The sequence below is a fragment of the Ranitomeya variabilis genome, chromosome 1 (genome assembly GCF_051348905.1).
Source record: "Ranitomeya variabilis isolate aRanVar5 chromosome 1, aRanVar5.hap1, whole genome shotgun sequence".
Taxonomy (NCBI): domain Eukaryota; kingdom Metazoa; phylum Chordata; class Amphibia; order Anura; family Dendrobatidae; genus Ranitomeya; species Ranitomeya variabilis.
Genome location: NC_135232.1, coordinates 1,146,329,897 through 1,146,349,252, shown reverse-complemented (window position 1 = coordinate 1,146,349,252; position 19,356 = coordinate 1,146,329,897).

Genomic DNA, 19,356 nt, shown 5'->3' with positions numbered 1-19,356 from the left:
GTGATTCTGTGCAGTGTACATATACAGGAGGAGTGGTTCTGTGCAGTATATATATACAGGACAGGAGGAGCGGTACTATGCAGTGTATATATACAGGACAGGAGGAGTGGTACTGTGCAGTGTATACATACAGGAGGAGTGGTACTGTGCAGTGTACATATACAGGAGGAGTGGTTCTGTGCAGTATATATATACAGGACAGGAGGAGCGGTACTGTGCAGTGTATACATACAGGACAGGAGGAGTGGTACTGTGCAGTGTATATATACAGGAGGAGTGGTACTGTGCAGTGTATATATACAGGACAGGAGGAGTGGTACTGTGCAGTGTATATATACAGGACAGGAGGAGTGGTACTGTGCAGTGTATATATACAGGAGAAGTGGTACTGTGCAGTGTATATATACAGGACAGGAGGAGTGGTACTGTGCAGTGTATATATACAGGAGGAGTGGTTCTGTGCAGTGTATTTATACAGAACAGGAGGAGCGGGACTGTGCAGTGTATATATACAGGACAGGAGGAGCGGTACTGTGCAGTGTATATATACAGGACAGGAGGAGTGGTACTGTGCACTGTATATATACAGGACAGGAGGAGTGGTACTGTGCAGTGTATATATACAGGACAGGAGAAGTGGTACTGTGCAGTGTATATATACAGGAGGAGTGGTACTGTGCAGTGTATATATACAGGACAGGAGGAGTGATACTGTGCAGTGTATATATACAGGAGAAGTGGTACTGTGCAGTGTATATATACAGGAGGAGTGGTACTGTGCAGTGTATATATACAGGACAGGAGGAGTGGTACTGTGCAGTGTATATATACAGGAGGAGTGGTACTGTGCACTGTATATATACAGGACAGGAGGAGTGGTACTGTGCAGTGTATATATACAGGACAGGAGGAGTGGTACTGTGCAGTGTATATATACAGGAGGAGTGGTGCTGTGCAGTGTATATATACAGGACAGGAGGAGTGGTACTGTGCAGTGTATATATACAGGAGGAGTGGTACTGTGCAGTGTATATATACAGGACAGGAGGAGTGGTACTGTGCAGTGTATATATACAGGACAGGAGGAGTGGTACTGTGCAGTGTATATATACAGGACAGGAGGAGCGGGACTGTGCAGTGTATATATACAGGAGGAGTGGTACTGTGCAGTGTATATATACAGGACAGGAGGAGTGGTACTGTGCAGTGTATATATACAGGACAGGAGGAGTGGTACTGTGCAGTGTATATATACAGGACAGAAGGAGTGGTACTGTGCAGTGTATATACAGGACAGGAGGAGTGGTACTGTGCAGTGTATATATACAGGAGGAGTGGTACTGTGCAGTGTATATATACAGGAGAAGGGGTACTGTGCAGTGTATATATACAGGAGGAGCTGTACTGTGCAGTGTATATATACAGGAGGAGTGGTACTGTGCAGTGTATATATACAGGACAGGAGGAGTGGTACTGTGCAGTGTATATATACAGGACAAGAGGAGTGGTACTGTGCAGTGTATATATACAGGACAAGAGGAGTGGTACTGTGCAGTGTATATATACAGGACAGGAGGAGTGGTACTGTGCAGTGTATATATACAGGACAGGAGGAGTGGTACTGTGCAGTGTATATATACAGGAGGAGTGGTACTGTGCAGTGTATACAGGACAGGAGGAGTGGTACTGTGCAGTGTATATATACAGGACAGGAGGAGTGGTACTGTGCAGTGTATATATACAGGACAGGAGGAGTGGTACTGTGCAGTGTATATATACAGGACAGAAGGAGTGGTACTGTGCAGTGTATATACAGGACAGGAGGAGTGGTACTGTGCAGTGTATATATACAGGAGGAGTGGTACTGTGCAGTGTATATATACAGGAGAAGGGGTACTGTGCAGTGTATATATACAGGAGGAGCGGTACTGTGCAGTGTATATATACAGGAGGAGTGGTACTGTGCAGTGTACATATACAGGAGGAGTGGTTCTGTGCAGTATATATATACAGGACAGGAGGAGCGGTACTGTGCAGTGTATATATACAGGACAGGAGGAGTGATACTGTGCAGTGTATACATACAGGAGGAGTGGTACTGTGCAGTGTATATATACAGGAGGAGTGGTTCTGTGCAGTGTATATATACAGGACAGGAGGAGTGGTACTGTGCAGTGTATATATATAGGACAGGAGGAGCGGTACTTTGCAGTGTATATGTACAGGACAGGAGGAGTGGTACTGTGCAGTGTATATATACAGGACAGGAGGAGTGGTACTGTGCAGTGTATATATACAGGACAGGAGGAGTGGTACTGTGCAGTGTATACATACAGGAGGAGTGGTACTGTGCAGTGTACATATACAGGAGGAGTGGTTCTGTGCAGTTTATATATACAGGACAGGAGGAGTGGTACTGTGCAGTGTATATATACAGGAGAAGAGGTGCTGTGCAGTGTATATATACAGGACAGGAGGAGTGGTACTGTGCAGTGTATATATACAGGAGGAGTGGTTCTGTGCAGTGTATATATACAGGACAGGAGGAGCGGTACTGTGCAGTGTATATATATAGGGGGAGTGGTACTGTGCAGTGTATATATACAGGACAGGAGGAGTGGTACTGTGCAGTGTATATATACAGGACAGGAGAAGTGGTACTGTGCAGTGTATATATACAGGAGGAGTGGTACTGTGCAGTGTATATATACAGGACAGGAGGAGTGGTACTGTGCAGTGTATATATACAGGACAGGAGGAGTGGTACTGTGCAGTGTATATATACAGGAGGAGTGGTACTGTGCAGTGTATATATACAGGACAGGAGGAGTGGTACTGTGCAGTGTATATATACAGGACAGGAGGAGTGGTACTGTGCAGTGTATATATACAGGAGGAGTGGTGCTGTGCAGTGTATATATACAGGACAGGAGGAGTGGTACTGTGCAGTGTATATATACAGGAGGAGTGGTACTGTGCAGTGTATATATACAGGACAGGAGGAGTGGTACTGTGCAGTGTATATATACAGGACAGGAGGAGTGGTACTGTGCAGTGTATATATACAGGACAGGAGGAGCGGGACTGTGCAGTGTATATAGACAGGAGGAGTGGTACTGTGCAGTGTATATATACAGGACAGGAGGAGTGGTACTGTGCAGTGTATATATACAGGACAGGAGGAGTGGTACTGTGCAGTGTATATATACAGGACAGAAGGAGTGGTACTGTGCAGTGTATATACAGGACAGGAGGAGTGGTACTGTGCAGTGTATATATACAGGAGGAGTGGTACTGTGCAGTGTATATATACAGGAGAAGGGGTACTGTGCAGTGTATATATACAGGAGGAGCTGTACTGTGCAGTGTATATATACAGGAGGAGTGGTACTGTGCAGTGTATATATACAGGACAGGAGGAGTGGTACTGTGCAGTGTATATATACAGGACAAGAGGAGTGGTACTGTGCAGTGTATATATACAGGACAAGAGGAGTGGTACTGTGCAGTGTATATATACAGGACAGGAGGAGTGGTACTGTGCAGTGTATATATACAGGACAGGAGGAGTGGTACTGTGCAGTGTATATATACAGGAGGAGTGGTACTGTGCAGTGTATACAGGACAGGAGGAGTGGTACTGTGCAGTGTATATATACAGGACAGGAGGAGTGGTACTGTGCAGTGTATATATACAGGACAGGAGGAGTGGTACTGTGCAGTGTATATATACAGGAGGAGTGGTACTGTGCAGTGTATATATACAGGACAGGAGGAGTGGTACTGTGCAGTGTATATATACAGGACAGGAGGAGTGGTACTGTGCAGTGTATATATACAGGACAGAAGGAGTGGTACTGTGCAGTGTATATACAGGACAGGAGGAGTGGTACTGTGCAGTGTATATATACAGGAGGAGTGGTACTGTGCAGTGTATATATACAGGAGAAGGGGTACTGTGCAGTGTATATATACAGGAGGAGCTGTACTGTGCAGTGTATATATACAGGAGGAGTGGTACTGTGCAGTGTATATATACAGGAGGAGTGGTACTGTGCAGTGTATATATACAGGAGGAGGGGTACTGTGCAGTGTATATATACAGGACAGGAGGAGCAGTACTGTGCAGTGTATACAGGACAGGAGGAGTGGTACTGTGCAGTGTATATATACAGGACAGGAGGAGTGGTACTGTGCAGTGTATATATACAGGACAGGAGGAGTGGTACTGTGCAGTATATATATACAGGAGGAGTGGTACTGTGCAGTGTATATATACAGGAGGAGGGGTACTGTGCAGTGTATATATACAGGACAGGAGGAGCAGTACTGTGCAGTGTATACAGGACAGGAGGAGTGGTACTGTGCAGTGTATATATACAGGACAGGAGGAGTGGTACTGTGCAGTGTATATATACAGGACAGGAGGAGTGGTACTGTGCAGTGTATATATACAGGACAGGAGGAGTGGTACTGTGCAGTGTATATATACAGGACAGGAGGAGTGGTACTGTGCAGTATATATATACAGGAGGAGTGGTACTGTGCAGTGTATATATACAGGAGGAGGGGTACTGTGCAGTGTATATATACAGGACAGGAGGAGCAGTACTGTGCAGTGTATACAGGACAGGAGGAGTGGTACTGTGCAGTGTATATATACAGGACAGGAGGAGTGGTACTGTGCAGTGTATATATACAGGACAGGAGGAGTGGTACTGTGCAGTATATATATACAGTAGGAGTGGTACTGTGCAGTGTATATATACAGGAGGAGGGGTACTGTGCAGTGTATATATACAGGACAGGAGGAGCAGTACTGTGCAGTGTATACAGGACAGGAGGAGTGGTACTGTGCAGTGTATATATACAGGACAGGAGGAGTGGTACTGTGCAGTGTATATATACAGGACAGGAGGAGTGGTACTGTGCAGTATATATATACAGGAGGAGTGGTACTGTGCAGTGTATATATACAGGAGGAGGGGTACTGTGCAGTGTATATATACAGGACAGGAGGAGCAGTACTGTGCAGTGTATACAGGACAGGAGGAGTGGTACTGTGCAGTGTATACATACAGGACAGGAGGAGTGGTACTGTGCAGTGTATATATACAGGAGGAGTGGTACTGTGCAGTGTATATATACAGGAGAAGTGGTACTGTGCAGTGTATATATACAGGAGGAGTGGTACTGTGCAGTGTATATATACAGGACAGGAGGAGTGGTACTGTGCAGTGTATATATACAGGACAAGAGGAGTGGTACTGTGCAGTGTATATATACAGGACAAGAGGAGTGGTACTGTGCAGTGTATATATACAGGACAGGAGGAGTGGTACTGTGCAGTGTATATATACAGGACAGGAGGAGTGGTACTGTGCAGTGTATATATACAGGACAAGAGGAGTGGTACTGTGCAGTGTATATATACAGGACAGGAGGAGTGGTACTGTGCAGTGTATATATACAGGACAGGAGGAGTGGTACTGTGCAGTGTATATATACAGGGGGAGTGGTACTGTGCAGTGTATATATACAGGACAGGAGGAGTGGTACTGTGCAGTGCATATATACAGGACAGGAGGAGTGGTACTGTGCAGTGTATATATACAGGGGGAGTGGTACTGTGCAGTGTATATATATAGGGGGAGTGGTACTGTGCAGTGTATATATACAGGACAGGAGGAGTGGTACTGTGCAGTGTATATATACACGACAGGAGGAGAGGTACTGTGCAGTGTATATATACAGGACAGGAGGAGTGGTACTGTGCAGTGTATATATACAGGACAGGAGGAGTGGTACTATGCAGTGTATATATACAGGACAGGAGCAGTGGTACTGTGCAGTGTATATATACAGGACAGGAGGAGTGGTACTGTGCAGTGTATACATACAGGACAGGAGGAGTGGTACTGTGCAGTGTATATATACAGGGGGAGTGGTACTGTGCAGTGTATATATACAGGACATGAGGAGTGGTACTGTGCAGTGTATATATACAGGAGGAGTGGTACTGTGCAGTGTATATATACAGGAGGAGTGGTACTGTGCAGTGTATATATACAGGAGGAGTGGTACTGTGCAGTGTATATATACAGGACAGGAGGAGTGGTACTGTGCAGTGTATATATACAGGAGGAGTGGTACTGTGCAGTGTATATACAGGGCAGGAGGAGTGGTACTGTGCAGTGTATATGTAGCGCCCCCACTGCCGCAGGGCCGAGGGGTACCCGGTACCGGGCCTCTGAGTCTCTGCTCTGGGGTTGTCACGGTGGCTAGACCCGGTCCGTGACCCTGCTGAGGGGCGCCCAATGAAAGGTGTGGGTGGTTATGATGTTGTAGTGGTGCGGTGCAGGTCACAGTAAATAACGAGGACACCAGGTTGCAGTCTCTTTACCTTTTTACTGAAGGTTTGGAGGGACCCAATCCAGAGTACTGTTAACAGGGCTGGCTGAGACCGGCCGGTCCGATGGCACATCCGGAGTTCCCTTTGCAGGTGGGAATCAGTGTCTACCTTCTAGCGCCTGTGTGTTGTAGTCCTTCCCTGCTGAACACCCCAGGATAGTCTTCACAACTGTTTCTGTCTGTCTCTGATGTTCGTTCTCTCCGTCCCCCAGATGATATGGCTAGGATGCACCCGTATGACGGGGTAGGCCTGGAGTTCTTCCGGGACTCTAGAGTCGCCCCTCTCCCACAGCTGCCTCCGTTGTCTGCTTAGGTGATTTTGGTGAGACAGCCAACCTATAATTGGCTGTCCTGCCATGGTTTAAAGTAATGCTTAAAGTCTCTTACTTTCTCGGCGTTCCGGCCACCGACTGTTTGCGCCTCAGAAGGATGTTGCCTCGATCTTTCAGCACGACTCCTTCTGGTCCTATCGCCCATTTGCTGTATTCCCGTTTTCTCACTCAGCACAATAAACCTCGCTTCTTGTCCTTTCTTAGGAATCTGCCAGGATCCCATCCCTGACAGGTCCTCTCTCTAGCTCTTCCCAGTTACTTCTCTCTGTCTTCCTGTCCAACCCCCAGTTTTACCAGAGTGTGAGGAGTGGCCTACTAGATAGAACCACCCCCCCTGGTGGCCGGAGTGTGAAGTGTAGTGTGAGTGTTACCTGGTCAGGTGAACTCCTTTAGTGCAATCAGACGTAACATCACTCCCCTTAGTGGCAGAGCGACATTACTGCAACGACCAGGACTCTGGGGCGCTGCACTCCCCTCCGGTTAAATCCAGTACTCCCGGACTGGGAAAACAAGAACAACAATACATGTTAACAGAAAACACACAAAATTTTTGAAATATCATAAACAATGAAACATAACAGTGCTTCCCTTTATGGGAGGTGAGGACTCTTGAACGTTGCGAAAGTTAGGTCATGCACAGGTCATGACTCTCAGTTCAGTGGTTGAAACAGCGGGGACCCCGGGTAAACAAAGGGGTCCCCTTTTAGAAGTTTTTGGAGTAATTCACTGTCCATTACTCCGTTGTCCATTTTAAAACCTGGAACAAAAGATATGCACACAAACATTTTCAACTAAGTAGCAGCCCTCATTAATACCTCCAAGTTTTGTAGCGGAGGGGAGTCTGATTCTGAGTGCTGCGCGTAGACCTGCGCAGCGCAGGGGTTGCTACTGGCCTAACAGGGCCCACTATGCTTGCTACCGCTGGTGTAGTGCACTGCCTTCTAGCTACACTTCTAGTGAGTCTGGGTAGCACTGGCAGGCTGGAGCTCTCAGGGCTGCTGCTACCAACAGTGGGTATGGCAAGTTCGCCGATAGCAGAGGGAGAATTTGCTAGTTCAACGGTCGGCACGGCATCTTCAGGTAGGGCTTGTTGAGGTTGCGGGGCCGGATGATCTGGTACCACCATTGGTTCTGGTGGGTTCGGCTGGTGGAACGTTAGAACAGGTACCACGATGGCCTGATTTATCTGAGTCCAGGACTGAGGAAAGTCACCAAGGACAGTGTGGATCATCTCCTCCTTTTCTACAGGTGGGGAGGTTCCTGGATTCATTTCCCTCGCTCTCAGCTTATCAGGGCAGGCTTTAAGGTGGTCCCTGGATATCACCGTCGAGGTCTCCCCTCCATCCTTGCTGATGAGGCAAACCTTCGTGTCGTCGAAATCGGATGGCAGGACAGTATACGGTTCCGCTTCCCATTGGTCGTCGAGTTTGTGTAGTCTCCTCTTTCGTTTGAGTACGTGCTCACCAGGTGGCAAGGGAATTGCAGGGGCATGCTGGTTGTAGTCCCTTTCCTGTTTTTGCCTGGCCTGAGCAAGGCTTCTTTCCACGCACTCCTGTACCTTGCGGTACCTTTGCCGCCTCTCGGCATCCCAATCGGCATCCGGCGAGGTATCTTCGGGGGTTAGGACCCCCATGTCCAGATCAACGGGTAACTTGCTAGACCTTCCTCGCATCAGGTACGCTGGAGTGCAGTTGGTGGAATTTACTGGGATGTGATTATATATGTCCACCAAGTCAGGCAACTTCGTTGGCCACAGGCCCTGTTCCTCTACGGGCAAGGTCTTTAGTAAGTCGATCACCACCTGGTTCATCTTTTCACACATCCCATTGGTTTGGGGATGGTACGGTGTGGTTCTGATCTTCTTACACCCGTACAATTGGCAGAACTCCTGGAACACTTCCGCTTCGAATGCTGGTCCCTGATCGGTCAGTACCTTCTCCGGGTAGCCATGGGGCCTACAAAAGTACTGCTGGAAAGCCTTGGCGGCCGTCCTGGCCGTTAGGTCCTTGACAGGCACAACCACCAAAAATCTGGAGTAGTGATCCACGATGGTAAGAGCGTAGACATAGCCTGACCGGCTAGGTGTCAGCTTCACATGATCCAGCGCGACCAGTTTGAGCGGCCGCTTGGTGATGATAGGCTGCAAGGGAGCCCGTTGGCTGCCACGGTCCCTCCTGCGTAGGCTACATGGACCGCACTCTCGACACCACTTCTCAATGGCTCTCTTCATGCCAATCCAATAGAACCTCCCTCGGAGTAGCCTTTCCAGCTTCTTCCATCCGAAGTGTCCGGCTCCATCGTGGTAGGCTCCCAGAACCATGGGCGCATCTCGCCTTGGCACTACTATTTGCCATACCAATTCGTGAGTACGTGGGTCGATGCTTCTCCGGCACAGCTTGCCATCATGGAGAAACAGTTTACTTCTCCCCTTCCACAGCTGTTGGGTCTCCTGTGGATCATCTGGGCCGGGATGCAACCCTGCCTGTGTCAAGAGCTCTTTCACCCGACGGACCGAGGGGTCACCATCCTGGGTCTCCGCCCATCCGTGGTGGGGCAGGGGATTCAGCATGGCATCCGGTTGGTTCTTGTGCCTGTTCTTCACATGATGGGAGTTCTGAGTGGCTTTGGGGCGATGGAATGCAGGCAGCTCCACCTCTTCAAGTGCCTCCGGGTCTTCTCCCGTTTCTGGCAAATTGGGCATTCGGGACAGGGCATCGGCATTTGCATTCTTGCGTCCTGCCCGGTACTTGATGGTGAAGTCGTAGTTGGACAGTCGGGCCATCCACCGCTGTTCCAAGGCCCCGAGTTTGGCGGTATCCAGATGCGTTAGCGGATTGTTATCCGTGAAGACGGTGAATTTCGCTGAGGCCAGGTAGTGTTTGAACCTCTCTGTCACTGCCCAGAAGATGGCAAGGAATTCCAGCTTAAAGGAACTGTAGTTGTCAGGGTTCCTTTCCGTGGGACGAAGCTTCCTGCTGGCGTAAGCGATTACCCTCTCCTGGCCTTTCTGGACCTGGGACAGCACGGCCCCCAATCCTACATTGCTGGCATCCGTGTACAGCACAAACGGTTGGTCGTATTCGGGGTAGGCCAGTACCTCCTCTCCCGTCAGTGCCGACTTTAAACAAGTGAAGGATCCCTCCAGCCCCTCGTTCCAATCAAATGGGGTGTTTCTCCCCTTAGTCTTCTTCGATTGGCCCACCAACAGGTCTTGTAAGGGCGCAGCCTTCTTGGTGAAGTCCTTAATGAACCTCCGGTAATAGCCTACCAGCCCGAGGAACTGCCGGACTTCGTGGAGGTTGCTGGGCTTTGGCCAGTCCTGGATCACCGTGACCTTGTCGGGGTCTGGGGCCACTCCTTCGGCGCTCACCACATGGCCCAGGTACTGCACTTTAGGTTTCAGCAGATGACATTTGGACGGTTTCACCTTTAAGCCAAAGTTGGACAGGGCTTCAAACACCTCAGCCAGGTGCTTCAGATGGTCTTCGTAGGTCTTAGAGAAGGCAATGACATCATCCAAATACAGCAGCACGGTTTCAAAGTTCATGTGCCCCAAGCAGCACTCCATCATCCTCTGGAACGTCCCGGGAGCATTGCACAATCCGAAGGGCATGTAGTTGAACTCGCAGAGACCCATTGGTGTCGTGAAGGCCGTCTTCTCTTTGTCCGCCTCCGCCACGGGAACCTGCCAGTACCCACTGGTGAAATCTAAGGTAGAGAAGTAGTTAGCAGATTTTAAGGAAGCCAGAGACTCCTCTATCCTGGGCAGTGGGTATGCGCCCTTATGTGTAATGCGATTCAACTGCCTGTAATCAACACACATCCTCATTGTACCATCCTTCTTTTTAACAAGGACTAATGGAGCTGCCCAGGGGCTACAACTGTCTCTCACCACCCCAGCCTCCTTCATTTCTCGCAACATGTCCTTGGCACACTGGTAATGAGCTGGGGGTACAGGGCGATATCTCTCTTTTATGGGTCGGTGATCTCCCGTGGGGATGTGATGTTGGATCCCTTTCACCTGTCCAAAATCTAAGGGGTGTTTGCTGAATACTTGCTCGTACTCGTAAACCACCCTGTAGGCCCCCTGTTTCTGATGGGATGGGGTAGAGTCAGTGCCCACATGCAATTCCTGACACCAATCTTTCGAGTGCCCTGCAGAACCATTGTCCTCCGCCACATTTGACGGGACCAAGGGTCCAGGTGTCTGTATCACACTATTATTGACAGCGAACAGTTTGGCGAGCGTGGCATACTTGGTGAGGTGGACCTCTTCCTCCCCACAATTGAGGACACGTACAGGCACCCTCCCCTGGCGGACGTCGACCACCCCCCGTGCTGTCAGGATAGTAGGCTTATTGTCTGAATATACGGGTTCTACCAAGGCCTGGTAGTCCTTACCCCTGAGGCCTATGGCTGCCCGACACCATATTAACATCTCACTCCTGGGGGGTATTGCGATGGGGTTTGAATCATTCACAGTGACACGACCAATCTCACCACCAGTCAGCTCTACCTGCTGTCTCTGCATCAGAGCTCTGATTTCTTTTTGCAGGGCGCGTTGTTCACTGTGGCCAGCGGTTTCTGCTACCTGTTGCAACAAAACAATAACTTCTGCAAGACAATTTTCTATAACATTAGTACCGATGGTCATCATGGGATTACATTCACGGCGGTCAATATCAGCAATTTACAATCCCTTGGGACTTCAGTTCCACCCGCCCCACCTTGATGGTGACTTCTTTATATCCCACTTGTGGCAACGGCTGACCATTACTGGCTATGATGGTGAAATCGTCATCGGGGCCACGAGTAATATCGGTGTCCTCCCAATACCGTTTATAAAGCACGTAAGGCATAGTTGTCACCTGAGAACCGGTGTCCAGCAGAGCGTTCATGGGGATACCGTCGATCACAACAGGAAGAACTGGTCGCCCTCCAACGTATTTGGCTCTCCAATGCTGCGGGCCTGATCGTCCTACTCCTGGGGGTTGGCCCTTTGCCCCAGGGGTTGCTCATTTAAAGGACAGTACCTTGCAAGGTGGCCCACCTGGTGACAGCGGCGGCAGATGGGTCGTCCGTCCTGATGGAAGCGATCGCTGTCCCGGCCTCTGGTCGGTGGAGTCTGTTATGACCCCAATGGCAGAGGGTCTCAGAAATAATTACTAAGTCTGCAAACACAAAAAACCAGCTCATAGGGCAGTGGTAACTGAGCTGACCATATATCTAATCCTAGCACCACAAATAGCAGCAGCCGGGGAACGTGCCTACGTTGGTTCTAGACGTCTCGCGCCAGCCGGAGAACTAACTAACCCTAGAAGGGAAAAGAAAGACCTTTCTTGCCTCCAGAGAAAAGACCCCAAAAGTTGGATACAAGCCCCCAACAAATAATAACGGTGAGGTAAGAGGAAAAGACAAACGTAAGAATGAGCTAGGTATTTAGCAAAGAGAGGCCCACTAGCTAATAGCAGAATATAGTAAGATGACTTATATGGTCAGCAAAAACCCTATCAAAATATCCACGCTGGATATTCAAGAACCCCTGAACCGTCTAACGGCCCGGGGGGAGAACACCAGCCCCCTAGAGCTCCCAGCAAAGTCAGGAATCACATTTAGTACAAGCTGTACAAAAATAAGAGCAAAGCAAATAACCAAAAAACAAAGAAGCAGGACTTAGCTTAATTTTGCACGAACCAGGAACAGCAGACAGGAGTAAACAGAAAGGATCTGATTACAACGATGCCAGGCACTGGACTAAGGATCCAGGAAGTTTATATAGCAACACCCCTGGACTAACGACCCAGGTGGGTGCCAAACTGAGGAAAGACAATCCCAGAGTCATATCACTAGTAACCACAAGAGGGAGCCAAAAAGTCTAATTCACAACAGTACCCCCCCCTTAAGGAGGGGTCACCGAACCCTCACCAAGACCAACAGGGCGATCAGGATGAGCAGCGTGAAAGGCACGAACTAATTCGGCCGCATGCACATCAGAAGCAACCACCCAGGAATTATCCTCCTGACCATAGCCCTTCCACTTGACCAGATACTGAAGCCTCCGTCTGGAGAGACGAGAATCCAAGATCTTCTCCACCACGTACTCCAACTCGCCCTCAACCAACACCGGAGCAGGAGGCTCAACAGAAGGAACCACAGGTACAACGTACCGCCGCAACAAAGACCTATGGAACACGTTGTGAATGGCAAACGACACCGGAAGATCCAAGCGAAAGGACACAGGATTAAGGATTTCCAATATCTTGTAAGGACCGATGAAGCGAGGCTTAAATTTAGGAGAGGAGACCTTAATAGGAACAAATCGAGAAGACAGCCATACCAAATCCCCAACACGAAGTCGGGGACCCACACCGCGGCGGCGGTTGGCAAAACGCTGAGCCTTCTCCGGTGACAACTTTAAGTTGTCCACCACATGATTCCAGATCTGCTGCAACCTATCCACCACAGAATCTACCCCAGGACAGTCAGAAGGCTCCACATGTCCCGAGGAAAAACGAGGATGGAAACCAGAGTTGCAGAAAAATGGCGAAACCAAAGTAGCGGAACTAGCCCGATTATTAAGGGCAAACTCAGCCAACGGCAAGAAGGTCACCCAATCATCCTGATCTGCCGAAAGAAAACACCTCAAATAAGCCTCCAGAGTCTGATTAGTTCGCTCCGTTTGTCCATTAGTCTGAGGATGAAAGGCAGACGAAAACGACAAATCAATGCCCATCCTAGCACAAAAGGATCGCCAGAACCTGGAAACAAACTGGGATCCTCTGTCAGACACAATATTCTCAGGAATGCCGTGTAAACGAACCACATTCTGAAAGAACACAGGAACCAGATCGGAAGAGGAAGGCAGCTTAGGCAAAGGCACCAAATGGACCATTTTAGAAAAGCGATCACATACCACCCAGATGACAGACATGCCCTGAGACACCGGGAGATCTGAAATGAAATCCATGGAAATGTGTGTCCAAGGCCTCTTCGGGACAGGCAAGGGCAAGAGCAACCCGCTGGCACGAGAACAGCAAGGCTTAGCTCGAGCACAAGTCCCACAGGACTGCACAAATGACCGCACATCCCGTGACAAGGAAGGCCACCAAAAGGACCTAGCCACCAGATCTCTGGTGCCAAAAATTCCCGGATGCCCTGCCAACACCGAGGAATGAACCTCGGAAATGACTCTGCTGGTCCACTTATCAGGAACAAACAGTCTGTCAGGTGGACAAGAGTCAGGTCTACCAGCCTGAAATCTCTGCAACACACGTCGCAAATCAGGAGAAATGGCCGACAAGATAACTCCCTCTTTAAGAATACCAACTGGTTCTGCGACTCCAGGAGAGTCAGGCACAAAGCTCCTTGAAAGAGCATCAGCCTTCACATTCTTTGAACCTGGTAAATACGAGACCACAAAGTCAAAACGGGAGAAAAACAATGACCAGCGGGCCTGTCTAGGATTCAGGCGTTTAGCAGACTCGAGATACATCAAATTTTTGTGATCAGTCAAGACCACCACACGATGCTTAGCACCCTCGAGCCAATGACGCCACTCCTCAAATGCCCACTTCATGGCCAGCAACTCCCGATTGCCAACATCATAATTCCGCTCAGCAGGCGAAAACTTCCTAGAGAAGAAAGCACATGGTCTCATTACCGAGCAACCAGGGCCTCTCTGCGACAAAACGGCCCCTGCCCCAATCTCAGAAGCATCCACTTCGACCTGAAAGGGAAGTGAGACATCAGGCTGGCACAAAACAGGCGCCGAAGTAAACCGGCGCTTCAACTCTTGGAACGCCTCCACGGCTGCAGGAGCCCAGTTAGCAACATCAGAACCTTTCTTGGTCATATCCGTCAAAGGTTTAACAACGCTAGAAAAATTAGCGATAAAACGACGGTAGAAGTTAGCAAAACCCAAGAACTTCTGAAGACTCTTAACTGACGTGGGTTGAGTCCAATCATGAATAGCTCGGACCTTGACTGGGTCCATCTCCACAGCAGAAGGGGAAAAAATAAACCCCAAAAAGGGAACCTTCTGTACTCCAAAGAGACACTTTGAGCCCTTAACAAACAAAGCATTCTCACGCAAAACCTGAAACACCATCCTGACCTGCTCCACATGTGAGTCCCAATCTTCAGAGAAAACCAGAATATCATCCAGATAAACAATCATAAATTTATCCAGATACTTCCGGAAAATATCATGCATAAAGGATTGAAACACTGAGGGAGCATTAGAGAGCCCAAAAGGCATCACCAAGTACTCAAAATGACCTTCGGGCGTATTAAATGCTGTCTTCCATTCATCTCCTTGCTTAATGCGCACAAGGTTGTACGCACCACGAAGATCTATCTTGGTGAACCACTTGGCACCTTTAATCCGGGCAAACAAGTCCGACAACAGAGGCAAAGGATTCTGAAATTTAACAGTGATTTTATTCAGAAGCCGATAGTCAATACAAGGTCTCAAAGATCCGTCCTTCTTGGCCACAAAAAAGAATCCCGCACCAAGAGGGGAAGAGGATGGACGGATATGCCCCTTCTCCAGAGACTCCTTGATATACGAACGCATTGCGGCATGCTCAGGTACAGACAGATTAAATAGTCTTCCCTTAGGAAATTTACTACCTGGAATCAAATCTATGGCGCAGTCACAGTTCCTATGAGGAGGCAGAGCACTGGACCTGGACTCGCTGAATACATCCTGATAATCAGACAAATACTCAGGAACTTCCGAAGGAGTAGAGGAAGCAATAGACACTGGCGGAGAATCAGCATGAATTCCCTGACAGCCCCAACTTGACACAGACATTGCCTTCCAATCCAAGACTGGATTGTGGGTCTGTAACCATGGCAGACCCAAAACGACCAAATCATGCATTTTATGCAGAACAAGAAAACAAATCACCTCCCGATGTTCAGGAGTCATGCACATGGTTACCTGCGTCCAAAACTGCGGTTTATTTTCCGCCAATGGCGTAGCATCAATACCTCTAAGAGGAATAGGATTTACCAACGGTTCAAGAACAAAACCACAGCGCTTGGCAAATGACAGATCCATAAGACTCAGGGCAGCACCTGAATCCACAAACGCCATAACAGGGTAAGAAGACAATGAGCAAATTAAAGTCAAAGACAAAATAAATTTAGGTTGCAAATTACTAATGGCGACAGGACTAACAACCCTTGTTAGGCGTTTAGAGCATGCTGATATAACATGTGTAGAATCACCACAGTAAAAACACAACCCATTCTGACGTCTATGATTTTTCCGCTCATTTCTAGTCTGAATTCTATCACATTGCATTAAATCAGGTGTTTGTTCAGACAACACCACCAGAGGATTAGCGGTTTTGCGCTCCCGCAAACGCCGGTCAATTTGAATAGCCAGCGCCATGGAATCATTCAGACTTGTAGGAATGGGGAAACCCACCATCACATTCTTAATGGCTTCAGAAAGGCCATTTCTGAAATTTGCGGCCAGAGCACACTCATTCCACTGAGTAAGCACGGACCATTTCCGAAATTTTTGGCAATACACTTCAGCTTCATCCTGGCCCTGAGAAATAGCCAGCAAGGCTTTTTCTGCCTGAACTTCAAGATTGGGTTCCTCGTAAAGCAATCCGAGCGCCAGAAAAAACGCATCAATATTTGCCAATGCCGGATCTCCTGGCGCTAGCGAGAAAGCCCAATCTTGAGGGTCGCCCCGTAAAAAAGAGATAACAATTTTAACTTGCTGAGCTGAGTCTCCAGATGAACAGGGTCTCAGAGATAGAAACAATTTACAATTATTCCTGAAATTCCTAAACTTAAATCGGTCTCCAGAAAACAGTTCAGGAATAGGTATTTTAGGTTCAGACATTGGACTACTGGTAACAAAATCTTGTATGCCCTGCACACGAGCAGCAAGCTGGTCTACACTTGTAATCAAGGTCTGAACATTCATGTCTGCAGCAAGCACAAGCCACTCAGAGGTAAAGGGGAGGAAGAGAGGAAAAAAAAAAAAAAAAAACTCAGAATTTCCTTTCTTATTATCCCACTTCTGCAATGCATTAAACATTCAATGTTGGCCTGGCATACTGTTATGACCCCAATGGCAGAGGGTCTCAGAAATAATTACTAAGTCTGCAAACACAAAAAACCAGCTCATAGGGCAGTGGTAACTGAGCTGACCATATATCTAATCCTAGCACCACAAATAGCAGCAGCCGGGGAACGTGCCTACGTTGGTTCTAGACGTCTCGCACCAGCCGGAGAACTAACTAACCCTAGAAGGGAAAAGAAAGACCTTTCTTGCCTCCAGAGAAAAGACCCCAAAAGTTGGATACAAGCCCCCAACAAATAATAACGGTGAGGTAAGAGGAAAAGACAAACGTAAGAATGAGCTAGGTATTTAGCAAAGAGAGGCCCACTAGCTAATAGCAGAATATAGTAAGATGACTTATATGGTCAGCAAAAACCCTATCAAAATATCCATGCTGGATATTCAAGAACCCCCGAACCGTCTAACGGCCCGGGGGGAGAACACCAGCCCCCTAGAGCTCCCAGCAAAGTCAGGAATCACATTTAGTACAAGCTGTACAAAAATAAGAGCAAAGCAAATAACCAAAAAACAAAGAAGCAGGACTTAGCTTAATTTTGCACGAACCAGGAACAGCAGACAGGAGTAAACAGAAAGGATCTGATTACAACGATGCCAGGCACTGGACTAAGGATCCAGGAAGTTTATATAGCAACACCCCTGGACTAACGACCCAGGTGGGTGCCAAACTGAGGAAAGACAATCCCAGAGTCATATCACTAGTAACCACAAGAGGGAGCCAAAAAGTCTAATTCACAACAGGAGTCCTCCTTTGTCGCATCCAGGGAACATCTTCTGGTCTGGAGGCCAGCTGGATCTTCTCCTTGGGGGCCTCCTGTAGGGACTGCACCGTCCGGGCCAGGGCAGCAACGCTCTTGGTCAGCTCCTGCATCTGGAGGCGGAGTCCTGCAGGGGAGTCGTCCTCTAGGCTCTGGGGGTCGGCCTCGGCGGCAACTGGGGCATCCGACGCCACCTCCTGGTGGTATGTGAGAGCGGGACGCCTGGGTGGTATTGTGCGGCTGGGTTGTCGCTCCTGCAGCGCCTGGATAGCTTTATCCTTGAATTGCGCAAAAGTCAAGTCTGGATTCTGCATGGCCAGGAAGTGTAATTGGCTCCTTTGGTGACTGCACAGGAGCCCCTCAATGAACCGCTCTTTCAGGAGTTTATCCTCATCTTGCATGCTGCCGGGGTCACTCTGCTTAATGGCCCGCAGCGCCTCCTGGAGATTAAAGGCATAGTCCCGTAAGCTATCCTGCGGACTACTGGTAACAAAATCTTGTATGCCCTGCACACGAGCAGCAAGCTGGTCTACACTTGTAATCAAGGTCTGAACATTCATGTCTGCAGCAAGCACAAGCCACTCAGAGGTAAAGGGGAGGAAGAGAGGAAAAAAAAAAAAAAAAACTCAGAATTTCCTTTCTTATTATCCCACTTCTGCAATGCATTAAACATTCAATGTTGGCCTGGCATACTGTTATGACCCCAATGGCAGAGGGTCTCAGAAATAATTACTAAGTCTGCAAACACAAAAAACCAGCTCATAGGGCAGTGGTAACTGAGCTGACCATATATCTAATCCTAGCACCACAAATAGCAGCAGCCGGGGAACGTGCCTACGTTGGTTCTAGACGTCTCGCACCAGCCGGAGAACTAACTAACCCTAGAAGGGAAAAGAAAGACCTTTCTTGCCTCCAGAGAAAAGACCCCAAAAGTTGGATACAAGCCCCCAACAAATAATAACGGTGAGGTAAGAGGAAAAGACAAACGTAAGAATGAGCTAGGTATTTAGCAAAGAGAGGCCCACTAGCTAATAGCAGAATATAGTAAGATGACTTATATGGTCAGCAAAAACCCTATCAAAATATCCACGCTGGATATTCAAGAACCCCCGAACCGTCTAACGGCCCGGGGGGAGAACACCAGCCCCCTAGAGCTCCCAGCAAAGTCAGGAATCACATTTAGTACAAGCTGGACAAAAATAAGAGCAAAGCAAATAACCAAAAAACAAAGAAGCAGGACTTAGCTTAATTTTGCACGAACCAGGAACAGCAGACAGGAGTAAACAGAAAGGATCTGATTACAACGATGCCAGGCACTGGACTAAGGATCCAGGAAGTTTATATAGCAACACCCCTGGACTAACGACCCAGGTGGGTGCCAAACTGAGGAAAGACAATCCCAGAGTCATATCACTAGTAACCACAAGAGGGAGCCAAAAAGTCTAATTCACAACAGGAGTCCTCCTTTGTCGCATCCAGGGAACATCTTCTGGTCTGGAGGCCAGCTGGATCTTCTCCTTGGGGGCCTCCTGTAGGGACTGCACCGTCCGGGCCAGGGCAGCAACGCTCTTGGTCAGCTCCTGCATCTGGAGGCGGAGTCCTGCAGGGGAGTCGTCCTCTAGGCTCTGGGGGTCGGCCTCGGCGGCAACTGGGGCATCCGACGCCACCTCCTGGTGGTATGTGAGAGCGGGACGCCTGGGTGGTATTGTGCGGCTGGGTTGTCGCTCCTGCAGCGCCTGGATAGCTTTAT